Source organism: Tupaia chinensis, unplaced genomic scaffold, assembly GCF_000334495.1.
Source record: "Tupaia chinensis unplaced genomic scaffold, TupChi_1.0 Scaffold140356_1, whole genome shotgun sequence".
Taxonomy (NCBI): Eukaryota; Metazoa; Chordata; class Mammalia; order Scandentia; family Tupaiidae; genus Tupaia; species Tupaia belangeri.
This window is the reverse complement of record NW_006200233.1, coordinates 1,437,762-1,450,261: the sequence shown is the minus strand read 5'-3', so window position 1 is coordinate 1,450,261 and position 12,500 is coordinate 1,437,762. Positions and strand designations below refer to the sequence as shown.

The 12,500-nt window shown below is 48.3% G+C and overlaps 2 non-coding genes across 2 annotated transcripts; one reads left to right on the top strand and one right to left on the bottom strand.

Annotated features, from left to right (window-relative positions):
• The first annotated feature begins 4,272 nt into the window (after positions 1-4,272).
• TRNAQ-CUG (transfer RNA glutamine (anticodon CUG)) lies at positions 4,273-4,344 on the top strand. Its single transcript has one exon. It is a non-coding gene; the product is annotated as a tRNA-Gln (tRNA).
• Positions 4,345-4,711: 367 nt separating this feature from the next.
• On the bottom strand, positions 4,712-4,816 carry TRNAL-CAA (transfer RNA leucine (anticodon CAA)). The gene is made up of 2 exons: positions 4,779-4,816; positions 4,712-4,756 (listed from the first exon to the last, which is right to left on the bottom strand). It is a non-coding gene; the product is annotated as a tRNA-Leu (tRNA).
• Positions 4,817-12,500: the final 7,684 nt, after the last annotated feature.

Sequence of the window (12,500 nt, the reverse complement as noted above, 5' to 3'; positions counted from 1 at the left end):
AATGGTAGGTCTTCAATGAGTTGTTTCAACGAATGAATAGTCAACAAGCACTTACTGTGTGTAATGTTTACTCACTTGACTGCTGTTGTTTCTGTCCCAAAAAGTATGTCATGTGGAACCAGTAGGTGGAGTGGAGGTTAAGGTGCTTGACTCCCACATGGCCAACAACAGTTTTGAGTCCTGGACCTAGCTTTCTCACTTCGCTTGCTCTCTGTCTATCTCTCCAGTAAAATTAAAAAATAAATAATAATAAACTAAATAAATAACTTTTTTTTTTTTTTGGAGAGGTTTTTGCTTTAGGGCGTGTACACTCACCAACAAGACAGAGAGACAGAAAGCGAGAAATCACCCCCTAGGGGGGATGGCGACACCTCAATCCCCTCTCCTCCATTCTTCTCTTGGGATCTTGGGCACACATGCACTCGAGCCTGGCATGAGTTCAGGTCACCAGGTCCGAGACACGAACCAACGTCGCCTACATGGGAGGCCAGCGACATAGCCATTACACTAACTGCAGGCCCCATTTTAAAAAAAGAATTGTTTTATTGAACTTCATTTTATTTATCTATTTAAATAATTATTTTATTTAACTATTTATTTATTTATTTATTTATTTTAATTTGACAAGAAAGGGACAGAGTGAGAGAGAGAAAGAGGGAAAATGAAAAAGCAAGCCGTCAGGTCCAGGACTTGGACCACAGTCAGCCATATGGGAATCCAGTGCCCTTAACCACAACACCACCTGCCCGCCCAGTAAGTGTTTTTTGTTTTCTATGTAACATGTAATAGGCCCTATACTTAGTTATAATACTTATTTTTAAAAAAATATTCAGCAGATTGCGTAAGTCCATCTTTGGACTCCCATGTTGTTGACCACGGTTCAAGTCCCTGATCCAGAGGCTTAAAACACATCAGGTGTGTGTGCGTGTGTGGGTGGGTGCCCAAAATCTGGAGAAGAGAATGGAGGAGAAGAGATGGCGGCATGGTCATTCCCCCTGGGGATGATTTCTTGCTTACTATCTCTCTGTCCCTGGCAAACGCACATGCCACATAGCAAAAATCTCTCTCTAAAAATGGAGTATCCAGCGCATATTCAGTGGTACTTCCTTAATACCTTATCGAATAAATGATAGGCAAATGAACGTCTGTCTCCTGAGCTCTGCAGGATACAGGTTCTACCTACAACAATGAAGGGATTAATTATACCCTAACCCAAGGCTGTTCTATGCATCGCTGCAGCTTTCTCCGTTCTTTTTTTTTTTTTTTTAGTTGTTTTTAGGTTTTTGCTATGGGGTGCTGCTTTTGTAGGAAAGATACATAAACAGTGAATGTGAGAAATCACACTCAGAGAGATGTTCATGCATCAATACCTTCACTTCCATTCTCCTCTCAGAATCTTGGACACATGCACCAGGCATGATTTTCAACCCACTGAATTTGGGACTTGAACCACCATGGCCAGGAGGGAGGCCAGTGCCGGAACCACCATACCACCTCTTGGCCCCTTGGTTCACATTCGAAACCCTGAATATGGTGGTCTGAGCTGTGGCTACTCTATAAAGGACTGGCCCTCATGTGATGCCCCCTCCATCCAGCCCGCGGGGGCCCTCTGATCCAAGCCATTCCCTCCACCGGGAGCTTCTCACCCTCTAGGCCTCAGCTTGGAAGTTCCTTTCTCCTGGAAGCCTCCCGTGTATGCTCCCTCCTACCAGCTCCAGAATGGCAATTAGACACTAAAGATATCAGGGGAACAGGAGAGGGTCCTTGCTGACACTTGGGGTCCCGGTGCCATACAACTTCTACCGTAAGGAATAAGCTTGAGCTGTGAGTGATGTCTGAGGTACATTTTTACCAGAACACAAATGTCACCAAGTAATATGACATCACAGCGTATACGAGGTGCTGATCGACCCTTCTCAGTGAGCACAAGAGATGAGGGAAGGAGGAGATTATGGATTCCAAGATAAGCACTTCCTTGAGTTGTCATAGTAGTGGATATTTATTTCATAAATAGAATACATGAAATCATGAATTCATCAGTGCATTTTTTTAAATCCCAATTTGACACGTACAGAAAAGGAGACAAGCAGCAGGTGCTGAGAACAAACGGGCCAGCTCCAACACCCATTCCTGTCGCTGCCTCTCCTCTGCCACCTGCCCTTAGTCTGTGTCAATCTGTCACTCAACCCATGTATTTTATCTCTCTCATTTTTTAAAAGAATTATTTTATTTATTCATTCACTTATTTTTTTTGAATTTGACCACACACACATACACACACACACACACACACACAGAGGGAAATTGAAAAAGCAAGCCACCAGGTCCAGGACTCAAACTGTAGTAGACCATGTGGGACTGACTGTCCAGCACCCTAACCGCATGCCACCTGCTGCTCTTTTTAAAAGTACTTATTTAATTTTATTTATTCATTCACTTATTTCATATTTTAGTTCTTACGCCTTTTAGAAACTTTAGTGTAATTGCCTGCTTTTCCCATACACCACAAATCTTGTCAGATATGGAACCATTTTCTCTTGCTTTCCTGATTCACCAAAACTCAACAAATATTTGTAGTACAATCTGAAGAGTAAATACACGAAAGAACATCTTTCTGATGTGTGGAATGTGCAAGGTGGCGGGAGACAGGAAGCCAGGGAAACCCTGCCATCCTCAGCACTCGGGGGTCCTTGTGTTTGAAGTCCCCTTGCCAGGGCAGATGGCCTAGTGAGGTCTGGAGCACTAACTGCCACACCCATCTGCTTTCTGGAGTCGACCTGCTGCCGAGTGCTGCGGAGGTCGTGCTCAGCTGACAGCGCACAGCTCAGGTCTGGACTGTGAGCTCTTCCTTGGTCACTGTCCTCAGCGGCTGTCAGGAGCTGCACTTTCCCGGGTGTCTGTGGCTCGCCGGGGCAGTCCCAGGGGCGGGTGCGCCCTTCCTCCTCCAGACTCAGAGATGACCTCCATGTCCAGCAGCCCTGCTTTCCAGGCCTCTGTCCACGGTCCTTCCCAGGGAATAAATGTGCTAGGAAGCCGGACACAGGCGCCTAGATCCTTTTCCCTCACTGCTCAGAAGACACGGTCTCAGCCCTGGGGGTGCTGGAAGTTCCGGTGCCATTTTAAAGCCAGTGAACGTTACCTTTCTTTTTCTGTCCCTTCCTCCCTCCCTTCCTTCCACAAGGCACGAGGTGGTGGCCTGTAGAATACAAAGGTGCAGCCTGCCCTGGGACACAAAGTCCTGCCCCTGGTTCTGCCCCTGCCCCCCAGTAGCCAGGACGTCTCTTAGGGTTAGCGCGGGAGCGGGAAGTTCGTGGGGAGGGCGGGGCAGAGCGTCACTGTCACCATCACTGTCACTGCCACCGGCCAGTCTGACTTGCGCTGCTCTCCTCTCCACTCCCGAGAGGCAGTGGCTTCGGTCCATATCCATGAGCAGCTGCTTTGTGCCAGGCCTGTGCCTGGCTGGAGGTACAGCAGGAGAAAGGCTGGGAAACGATTCCGCGTCCCTGGGGAGAGCGAGGCCCGCCGCGCGCTAACGGCCAGCCCAGCAGGGCCCGCACTCCCGCGCTTTGTCGGAATAGCGTGGGCAAAACCGGCGAGGTCGCCACGCCCGCCGCTGTGAGGGGCCACCTAAACACGGAAAGGTCCACCTGGCAGCCGGGGCCCAGAAGGATGAAAATCAAACACGACGCAACGAAGAAACAACCGCGAGCCCCTTCGACGTGCCCACTCGACCTACCGACGGGAGTCCGGAGACAGGCTCCGGGCGGCGGAGCGCAGAGTTCGGGGCCGCAGCTGCCGGGGCCGCTCGAGGAAGACCCGCCTGCGCGGAGGTCGCTCTCGGCCGTCGCTGGGGCCCGTAGCCGCGTCAGCGACGCTCAGAAAACGCGCTGTTTTTCGTTACTCCCTTTCAAACGGCGAAAGTCGAACCCAGTCTGCACAGTCGGGTGTGAAGGCAGATGGAGACGCGCAGGTAGCCGCGGGGTTCGCGGCTCGGGACCCGGACCTCGGCGCCGCCCCTCGGGCTCCGGCTCAGGCTCTCTCCTGCCACTGAGGAGCGCAGACATTTTCTGTCCTAAAAGAACAAAACAAAATTAAATTTAAAACGTTTCCGTGTAAAAATGACTTTAAAACAATTAGGAAGAAGAGAGAGTTTCCGTTGAAAATGAGGTTTCATTCTCGATTGTGTTCTACACAACTCTTGTTTTTAAAAGGGACAGAAAAAAAACGAGTAAGAGACTTCAAATGGACAGTGTGTAGAGGAGCCGGTAGGAGGGTTCCATGGTGTAATGGTTAGCACTCTGGACTCTGAATCCAGCGATCCGAGTTCAAATCTCGGTGGAACCTATGCGGCTTCCCGTTTTGCCGGCCCCTCCTGAGCCGAGCCTGCTTAGGGCCAGTTTCCGGTTTTGATCGGCTCCAGACCGTGGAACCTCCCAGCCCCGGACCGGCCTGTGCTTAACTGTCTGTGCACGCACATTTGGGTTCCGGTCAGACTATTTCCTTCTCCCGGATACCCCGGGTTAAGGCGCCTGTAGCAAATGCTCCTTTACAGAACCGACGGAGCACAGAGGACGGCGTGATTCGGAGTTAACGGGGAGGGGAGCAGACAGACCTCACTGAGAGCAGGTCATCTTAGAGTAGAACCTGAAAAGCTAGAGAATGAAAACCTAAAAGTCGCTGAGAAAGTGAGTGGGAAATAAAAGGAAAAGTGTGTCAGAAGTGGGATTCGAACCCACGCCTCCAGGAGAGACCAGAACCCTCAGAGTGAGGAAGCAGCGCTTGAGTCTGGCGCCTTAGACCACTCGGCCATCCTGACACTGACAGGTGCCTTCCGCAAAGGAGCACAACCTTCACGGTGAGGACCGCGCGGCCACCGTGTACCGGCTGGGTCCTCGGTTTGGAGTCTCTTCTGAGAAACCGGAGCGTGGATCAGGATCTCGATCAGGGCACGGAATCTGCTCTCGCAGCGGAGTCGGAAGCTTCGATTCTACTCGCTTTGAGTCAAGGCTTTCCTCCGGTCCCGGCCGGAGTTCCCAGTCTCTCGCCCCACCGCTTCCTCTGCGCGTCCCTGCCGCCCCGGGGCGCAGGGCTGCCCGGGACAGGCCGCTCCGATGGCGGAAAACGGTGCAGAGTCAGATACATTAGGAGACAAACCACTCGGGCTCCTGGGAAAAGGAGAGCTGAGAATGAAGGAAAGGAGGGTGCCAGATGGCCCCCCAGAACCGAAGGCCTTCGACTACCCGATTAAAAAGGCCCCACGCGTGTGTGGCCAATACCCCTTCTCAAATCACAAGGTCGTGACATTTCACAACACTAGGTATAAAGTGAAGACCCTAAAATTTTCCAGAAACAAAACGAAAGGTGCATGTAAAGGAAAGCAGACTGACATCTTTTCTTCTTCACAGCAACAATGAAAGCTGGAAGACAGGCAATGCCTTCTGAATTATTTCCAAAAAAGAAAATAAAATTCAGGCCAGTGTATCTGGGAGCCAGTAGGAGGGTTCCATGGTGTGATGGTTAGCACTCTGGCCTCTGAATCCAGGGATTTGAGTTCAAATCTCAGTGGAACCTTTCAGAGTCTCCTGTTTTGCCCAGCCCCCTACCCCAGGGCCTGGGTGGACCAAGCCTGTTCAGGGCCAGCTTCCACATTTAATTGGCTTTCGGTGGTTAGAGGCACTGGATTCCCAAATGGCCAATGGCAGTTTGAGTCCTGGACCTGGCTGCCTGCTTTTTCACTTTCCTTCTCTGGTCAAATTAAAAATAAATAAGTAAACAAAGTTTTTAAAAAATGAAAATAAAATAGTTCTAGATTTTTGGACCCAGTTAAACTGTCAATAAAATGTGAATATTCACTTTTAGGTCACAGAAAAAAATGTAGCTCCCACGTACCCTTCCTCAGGAAGCTTCTGGAGAATGATTCCACCAAATAGAGGTCAAAGCAGGAAAAGGAAGCTGTGCAACCCGGGAGCAAGGGCTCTCACGTGGGAGAGCAGTGATGGAGTTCCAGGGTCTGCCTGGAAGCAGTCACCTCCTGGTGGAGGAGCAGAAGAGGAAGTAGGAGGGAGACAAGGCCCTGACAGGCTGTCTCCTGTGCTTGACCGTGAAAGTGTCAGGGAGCTGGTGTTGAATTAGGAGTGAATGTTTGGAAGAGTGAACGAAGACCAGGAGGCAATTATTAACCTCAGGAAGAACAAAAGGTTGTCAAAGGAAGGAAAAGTAGTGTCACATTATACCGTGTGAGAATGCTACAAATCTAGGTACAGATAAAACGAAAAAGAGGACCCGTGAATACAGATCGTACTCGTGAATTTAGTCAATAAATATTTGTAGAGCTAATGAACATATGAGCAAATAAATATGTGAAGAACTTATACAAAAGAGAAGGTAAACACCTTATATTTCAACAGGCACAGAACTTGCTCAGATACTTCACTATAGAAGACATTCGAATGGCTGATAAACTTTTGACATGACAACTACTGTCGTTCTTTTCCTCTAAGGTTGTGTCACTTCAGGAATGTCGTGAACGAAATCATATAACTGTCACCTTTTTTTTTGAGAGGTTTTTCAATATAGGGCCCGTGCGCTCGCCAGACAGACAGAGACATAGAGACAGAAAGTGAGAAATCACCCCCCAGAGGGGATGGCCACGCTGCAATCCCTTCTCCTCCATTCTCCTCTGGGGATCTTGGGCACGCACGCACACGTGCCCGGCGTGGGTTTTAAGCCACCGGGTCTGTGATGCAAACCGCGGTCGACTACGTGGGAATCCAGCGACATAGCCATTACGCTAACTGCTGGTTCCCCATGACTGTCACCTTCTTAGATGGACTTTTTCCACACAACATAATTTCCTTGAGCTTTGGGGACCAGTAGGTGGTGTGGTGGTTAAGGTGCCAACCATGGTTCAAGTCCTGGCCCTGGTGGCTTGCTTTCTCACTTTCTCTCTCTCTGTGACTCTCTGGTCAAAATAAAATAAGTAACTGAGTAAATAAAATTAAAAAAAAATTTTTTTTCTGCTCTAGGGTATGTGTGCTTACCAGAGAGACAGAGAGACAGAAAGGAAGAAATTGCCACACCACACTCTCTTCTCCCTTCGGGATTTTGGGCACACATGCATGTGCACCTGGCATGAGTTTAAGCCACTGGGTCTGGGACTTGAACCGCGGTCGACTACATGGGAGTCCAGTGACATAGCCATTACGCCAACTGCTGGTCCCCAAAATAAATAATTATTTTTTAAAAATTTCCTTGAGCTTCATCTGAGTTGTTTCCTGATTTCAATAGTTTCCTTTTAAAAATAATTATTTAATTTTAAAATTGTTATTACTATTATTTAATTTGCTATAAGACATATGTGTTCACCAGAGAGAGGAAGAGGGTCGTGTTCTCCCTGTTTGTATTGGAGCACATCTGTCCTCACGCCCTCACCAAGACTGAGTACCATAGAGGTTTTTCATCTTTCCTAATCTTCAGATTAAAAGTCACATCATCTCTTTTCACATGTTCGTTGGTAGTATATTTTTCCCTGCACCACTGTTCATAGCTTCTCCCCGTTTTCCTCTTTCTCTCTTATTTTTTTTTAATTTGTTTAATTTTTAGTCTGACCAGAGAGAGACAAAGAGCAAGAAAGGGGGAATGTGAGAAAGCAAGTCACCAGGTCCGGGACTTGAACCATGGTTGAGCCATGTGGGAGTGTCCAGCACCTTAACCATCACGCCATCTGCTGGTCCTTCTCTCTCTTATTTGTGAAAGTATTTTGTCTTTCAAAGAAACTCATCCTTTCTTTTATTTCCTATTTTCCCCCAATTTTCCTTTATTCAGCTGTGTAGAGGTGTTATTCATGCAGAAGCTGCTTTGTTTCTGATTTTATATAACGGTTGTATCTATCTGTGGCTTCTAGGCTGGGATCCTGTTCAGAAAGAACTTAAAGACCATGAGTCCCACACACACACCGTTTTGCTATAGGGGCATTCACTTGCTGGGGGAACCCGGAACACATGTACAGAGAGGCCTGATATGTTTTGCAAGTGATCAAATCCATGGCTCAGATCAGTCACCCATGTAGGCTCCAGTCATCTGAACTCCAAGCCACTAGCTTGTCGGATAAGTTTTCATTGTTGCATTGTTGTGTTTTATCGGTTTTTCCCCCCCCTTGGTGCTCTTATAGATTCATTGTTAATGTTTAAAAATAATTATTCTCAACTGGATTGGTCTGAGAAGTATTTCATGATGGGTGAAGTCTTTACAAGCAAAATGAGAAATAGTGATTGGCTGTTTAAAAAAATAATTAGAATAATAATAATAATGATTGGGAAAAACATTGAAAAGACATTGAATGATGAAGTGGGGAGATTAATGTTTCTGTATCGACTGACATGCATGGCATTCCCTTTTGAAAAAGCAATGTAATACACTGTAAAGTTATATGCAATCCAATGTAATATAAACAAGATTATGATGATAATAAAAAAACTAAAAAAAGGAAAAAATTATTTTATCTATCATCATCATCATTATTATAATTATTATTTTAAATTTGCTTTTGGGCACGTGCTCTCACCAGAGAGAAGGAAAGTGAGAAAGCAAGCCACCAGGCCTGGTCCTGGAACTGCTGTCTACCATGTGGGAGTCCAGTGCCTTCACCACACCGCCTGCTGGCCCTTTCCCATTCATGTAAATCTTTCACTGACCTGGAATATGTGTTAGTGTAAGACGTGAGATTAGATCTTTTCTCCTCCCAGAGAGTTAGCCTGTTGTTCCATTGAATGGGCAACACCAACTGTACATTTCCTCTGTTACTAAATTCTGGTGGGCATTTTAGTCTATTAGTGAACTTCCTATTATGCCCCATGTATATCTGTCAGCTTATTCTTACTTTAAGTATTGTAATCTTGTATTTTCCCTGACTGTTCCTCTATTATGTCTTTCCAGATTCACTTTAGCATCCATTGTAAGAGATAAGAGGAGACATAGGAAGCAGAAACGCCTTCCTTCAGCCTCAGCAAGCCCAAGTTTGCTGCTTACAAGAAAACCCAAGGAGAGGTCAACGGAGCAGAGTGCTCGAAACGTTAGGTTGGAGATGGGACATGTCCCCTGATTTGACCAATATAAATAGAAGTCACTAGTCCCCTTGGGTCAGGGACAGGTAGCAAGTAGAAATTTATCTTCAGAGATTTTATTATTGGGCTGGAAAGTGGCATGGTGGTTAAAGGAGCTGGATTCCCACGTGGCCAGCTCAGGTTTGCAGTACCAGACCTGACGGCTTGCTTTCTTGCTTTCCCTTTCTCTCGCTGTCTGGATCTCTCTGGTCAAATTAAAAAATAATAATAACAGAAATAAATAATTAGTTTTAAATATTTTATTATTAAAATTATATTGTTTTAAAATGATTATTTATTTATTTAATTCCATATATTATTATTATTTTTTAATTTGACCAGACAGAAAGGGAGAAAGCAAGCCATCAGTTTTTTTTTCCTTTTTGAGAGGTTTTTACTATAGGGCGCGTGTGTGCGTGTGCTCACCAGACAGACAGAGAGAGACAGAGAGACAGAAAGCAAGAAATCACCCCCCAGGGGGGATGGCCATGCCACAATCCCTTGTCCTCCATTCTCCTCTAAGGATCTTGGGCACACACGCACGCCCCTTGTGAGTTTTAAGCCACCAGGTCCGGGACTTGAACTGCAGTTGACTACATGGGAGTCCAGAGACATAGTCATTACGCCAACTGTTGGTCCCAGCAAGCCACCAGTTCTGGGACTGGAACCAAGGTCAGCGACTGGCCATGTGGGAGACCAGCACCTTTATCCACCATGCCACCTGTCACCCTCTAAAATTTGTACTTTTAAAGAGATTTTGGCCTTGGGTGTATGTACTCACCAGAGAGACAGAGGAAAATTGAGAAATCACCCTGGAGAGGGTGACCACACCACAATCCCTTCTCTTCCATTCTCATCCCGGGATCTTGGGCACACATACACGTGCTCCTGGACTCAAACCGTGGTATGCCATGTGGGAGTCCAGCCACAAAAGTGCTATGCCATCTGCTGGTCCCAAAGTTGTATTTTCTTTTATTAGGCCTTTATGCTAAAGAGTTTGGGCAACATCCAGAGGCTAAAAGGAAACTTTAGAGATTTCTGAGTGAGAGGTCACAGAAAGAAAAAGCATTTTAAGGAATTTTTAAGGATGATTCTCACCCCTAGGTGATATGAGAATTGCTGGAGAAAAAGACCACAGTGAGGGAAACAATGGGACTGGATACATTTATCAAGTTGCTAATTCCTTTCAAAAACTTTTGCCAACTGACACGTTGATGTAATAATTTAGGTCAGGGTATAGTAACAGAAATGAGAATAAGCAAGTTGAACACATCAAAATTCCATGAACTAGGGATGAAGAGGATACAGTTACCACTGAGGAAGGGGCCAGTGCACACCAGGTCCCGGCCACCCCTTCTCCCTATTCCTTGCCTACTCTGTCCTGCTCTCCCTGACCCCCCCAGGTCACTCGCCTGCCTGCAGAGGCCGCCTGGGTAAGACAGTGCCATCAGGGCCAGCAGTGGCCCGGTGAGGCGCTGCACCCCCACAGGGCAGACCCTGGCTTGGGTCCCAGACTGTGGCCTTGCTTTCTCACTCTCTCAAGAGCCCACGAGAGCCCTGTCACAAACTAAAATATAGTAACAATACACAAAACGAAATAACTCTCTGTAAAATGCCATCAACCCTGAGGAAGGAAAGCCAACTGCGCCCTGGGCATACCCGAGGTGAGGGAGGGCCGCCTATGCCCGGCCCACCCAGTCACGGAGGGTGTCCCAACCTCCCGGTTAGTCCTTTCTGGGTTAGGTGGGAGTGGAAGTTTCACCCACCCGGGGTAAGCTGCCCTGTGCACCGCAGACACACCATAAGCACACTGAGTTCTGTGAGCAAGGAAAACGTTTCATTGGCCATCAACAGACAGTAGGGACTGGACAGAGGCTCAGGGGTCATCTCCCTCCAGGAGTCAGACTTAAAACTGTGAGTTCCCCTGAGGGAGGGTGTGGAGGGTCGGCACGCGTGCAGCAGCCGCCGTACATGTAATACACATCACAAGTCCGTCTCCAGGTGGAGACTTCACATCTTAAGTGTGAGGAAATTCGGTTCTTTCCGATTAAGGTAACTGCAATAGTAAACAGGACCCCACAAGCAGTTTGACTGTGTCAGCTGGAGGGCTCTTTATCTGGAGGAGGTATTTATGAAGACAATCTTCTGTGCAGTAAAATACGAGTTCTAACCCTCGCTCTGGAGTCACGGTCCTGGTGCCTGGAGGGTGGGTGTCCTGTGCATGCTTACCTGACATTCTAAAATAAACAGCTCTTGGGAACCGGCAGTTAGCATAATGGCTATGTCGCTGTACTCCCATGTAGTCGAGGTTCGCGTCCAGGACTTGGGGGCTTAAAACTCATGTCGGGTGCGTAGGCATGCGTGCCCAAGATCCCGAGAGGAGAATGGATTGCTGTGTGACCACCCCCCCCCGGGGGGGGGTGATTTCTCACTTTCAGTCTCTATGTGTCTGTCTATAGTGAAAACCTCTCCAAAATAAATAAAATAAACAGACTTGTTTAAAAGCCAGGAAAAGAGAAAGAAGGGAACCAGCTTTTCAGCTGGGCTTCCTCCTGATTCACAACAGGCAGACCTAACCCCTAGTCCCTAAACCGGCCCATGTAAGCCACCTGCCTCCCGCCCAGCCTGCACTGCGGGGTGGCCAGGAGCGGGGTCACAGTGAGAGGTCACAGAAAGAAAAAGCATTTTAAGGAATTTTTAAGGATGATTCTCAGCCGGGTCAGAATGGGGGGGCGGCAGGTGGGGTGATGGTGATGGTTAAGGATGCTGGATTCCCACATGGGTAACGGCGGTTCGAGTCCCGCACCTGACGGCTTGCCTCCTCTCACTCTCTCTCTCTCTGGTCAAACGAAAATAAATAAAGTCCAATAAATTTAAAAAAAAATGTTGAGCAGGGCGTGGGCTAGTTTTTGTCTGTGGGGAAGAGGACCAGACCGAGGCTCTCTGAAGAGTTGTTCCGGAAGCAGAAGCCCCTCTTGCTCAGGCACCAGAACCAAGGGCAACGTGGAGACAGGGGGAGCGTGTCCGAGCGCCAGAACTGACACCGAAGGGCACGACCCCGCAGCAGGCAGCTCGTTCCCATTTCAGAATGAACACCCTGGGCTGGGGGAAATGCCGCGCCCTGCACGGTGGTGCTCGCGTCTTTCCACCGCAGGGGCCGCAGGCTCGGAAAGGCAGGCCAGCTCGGGCGCAGACGAGGCCGCACTAGGGGCTTCCTGGCCCGGTCCAGCGCAAACGCTCCGGGCTGAAAGCGCTTTCGTTCTACACGGAACTGCGCGTGCCTGTGCCGGGTCTGTGGGGCGCGGCGCCCGCCAGACCGCTCGGGCTGTGGGCTGCCCCCCCCGCCGCGCCGAAGGGCGGGCGTCTGCGCCCCAGCACCGCGCCAAGCCCGCGTCTCCC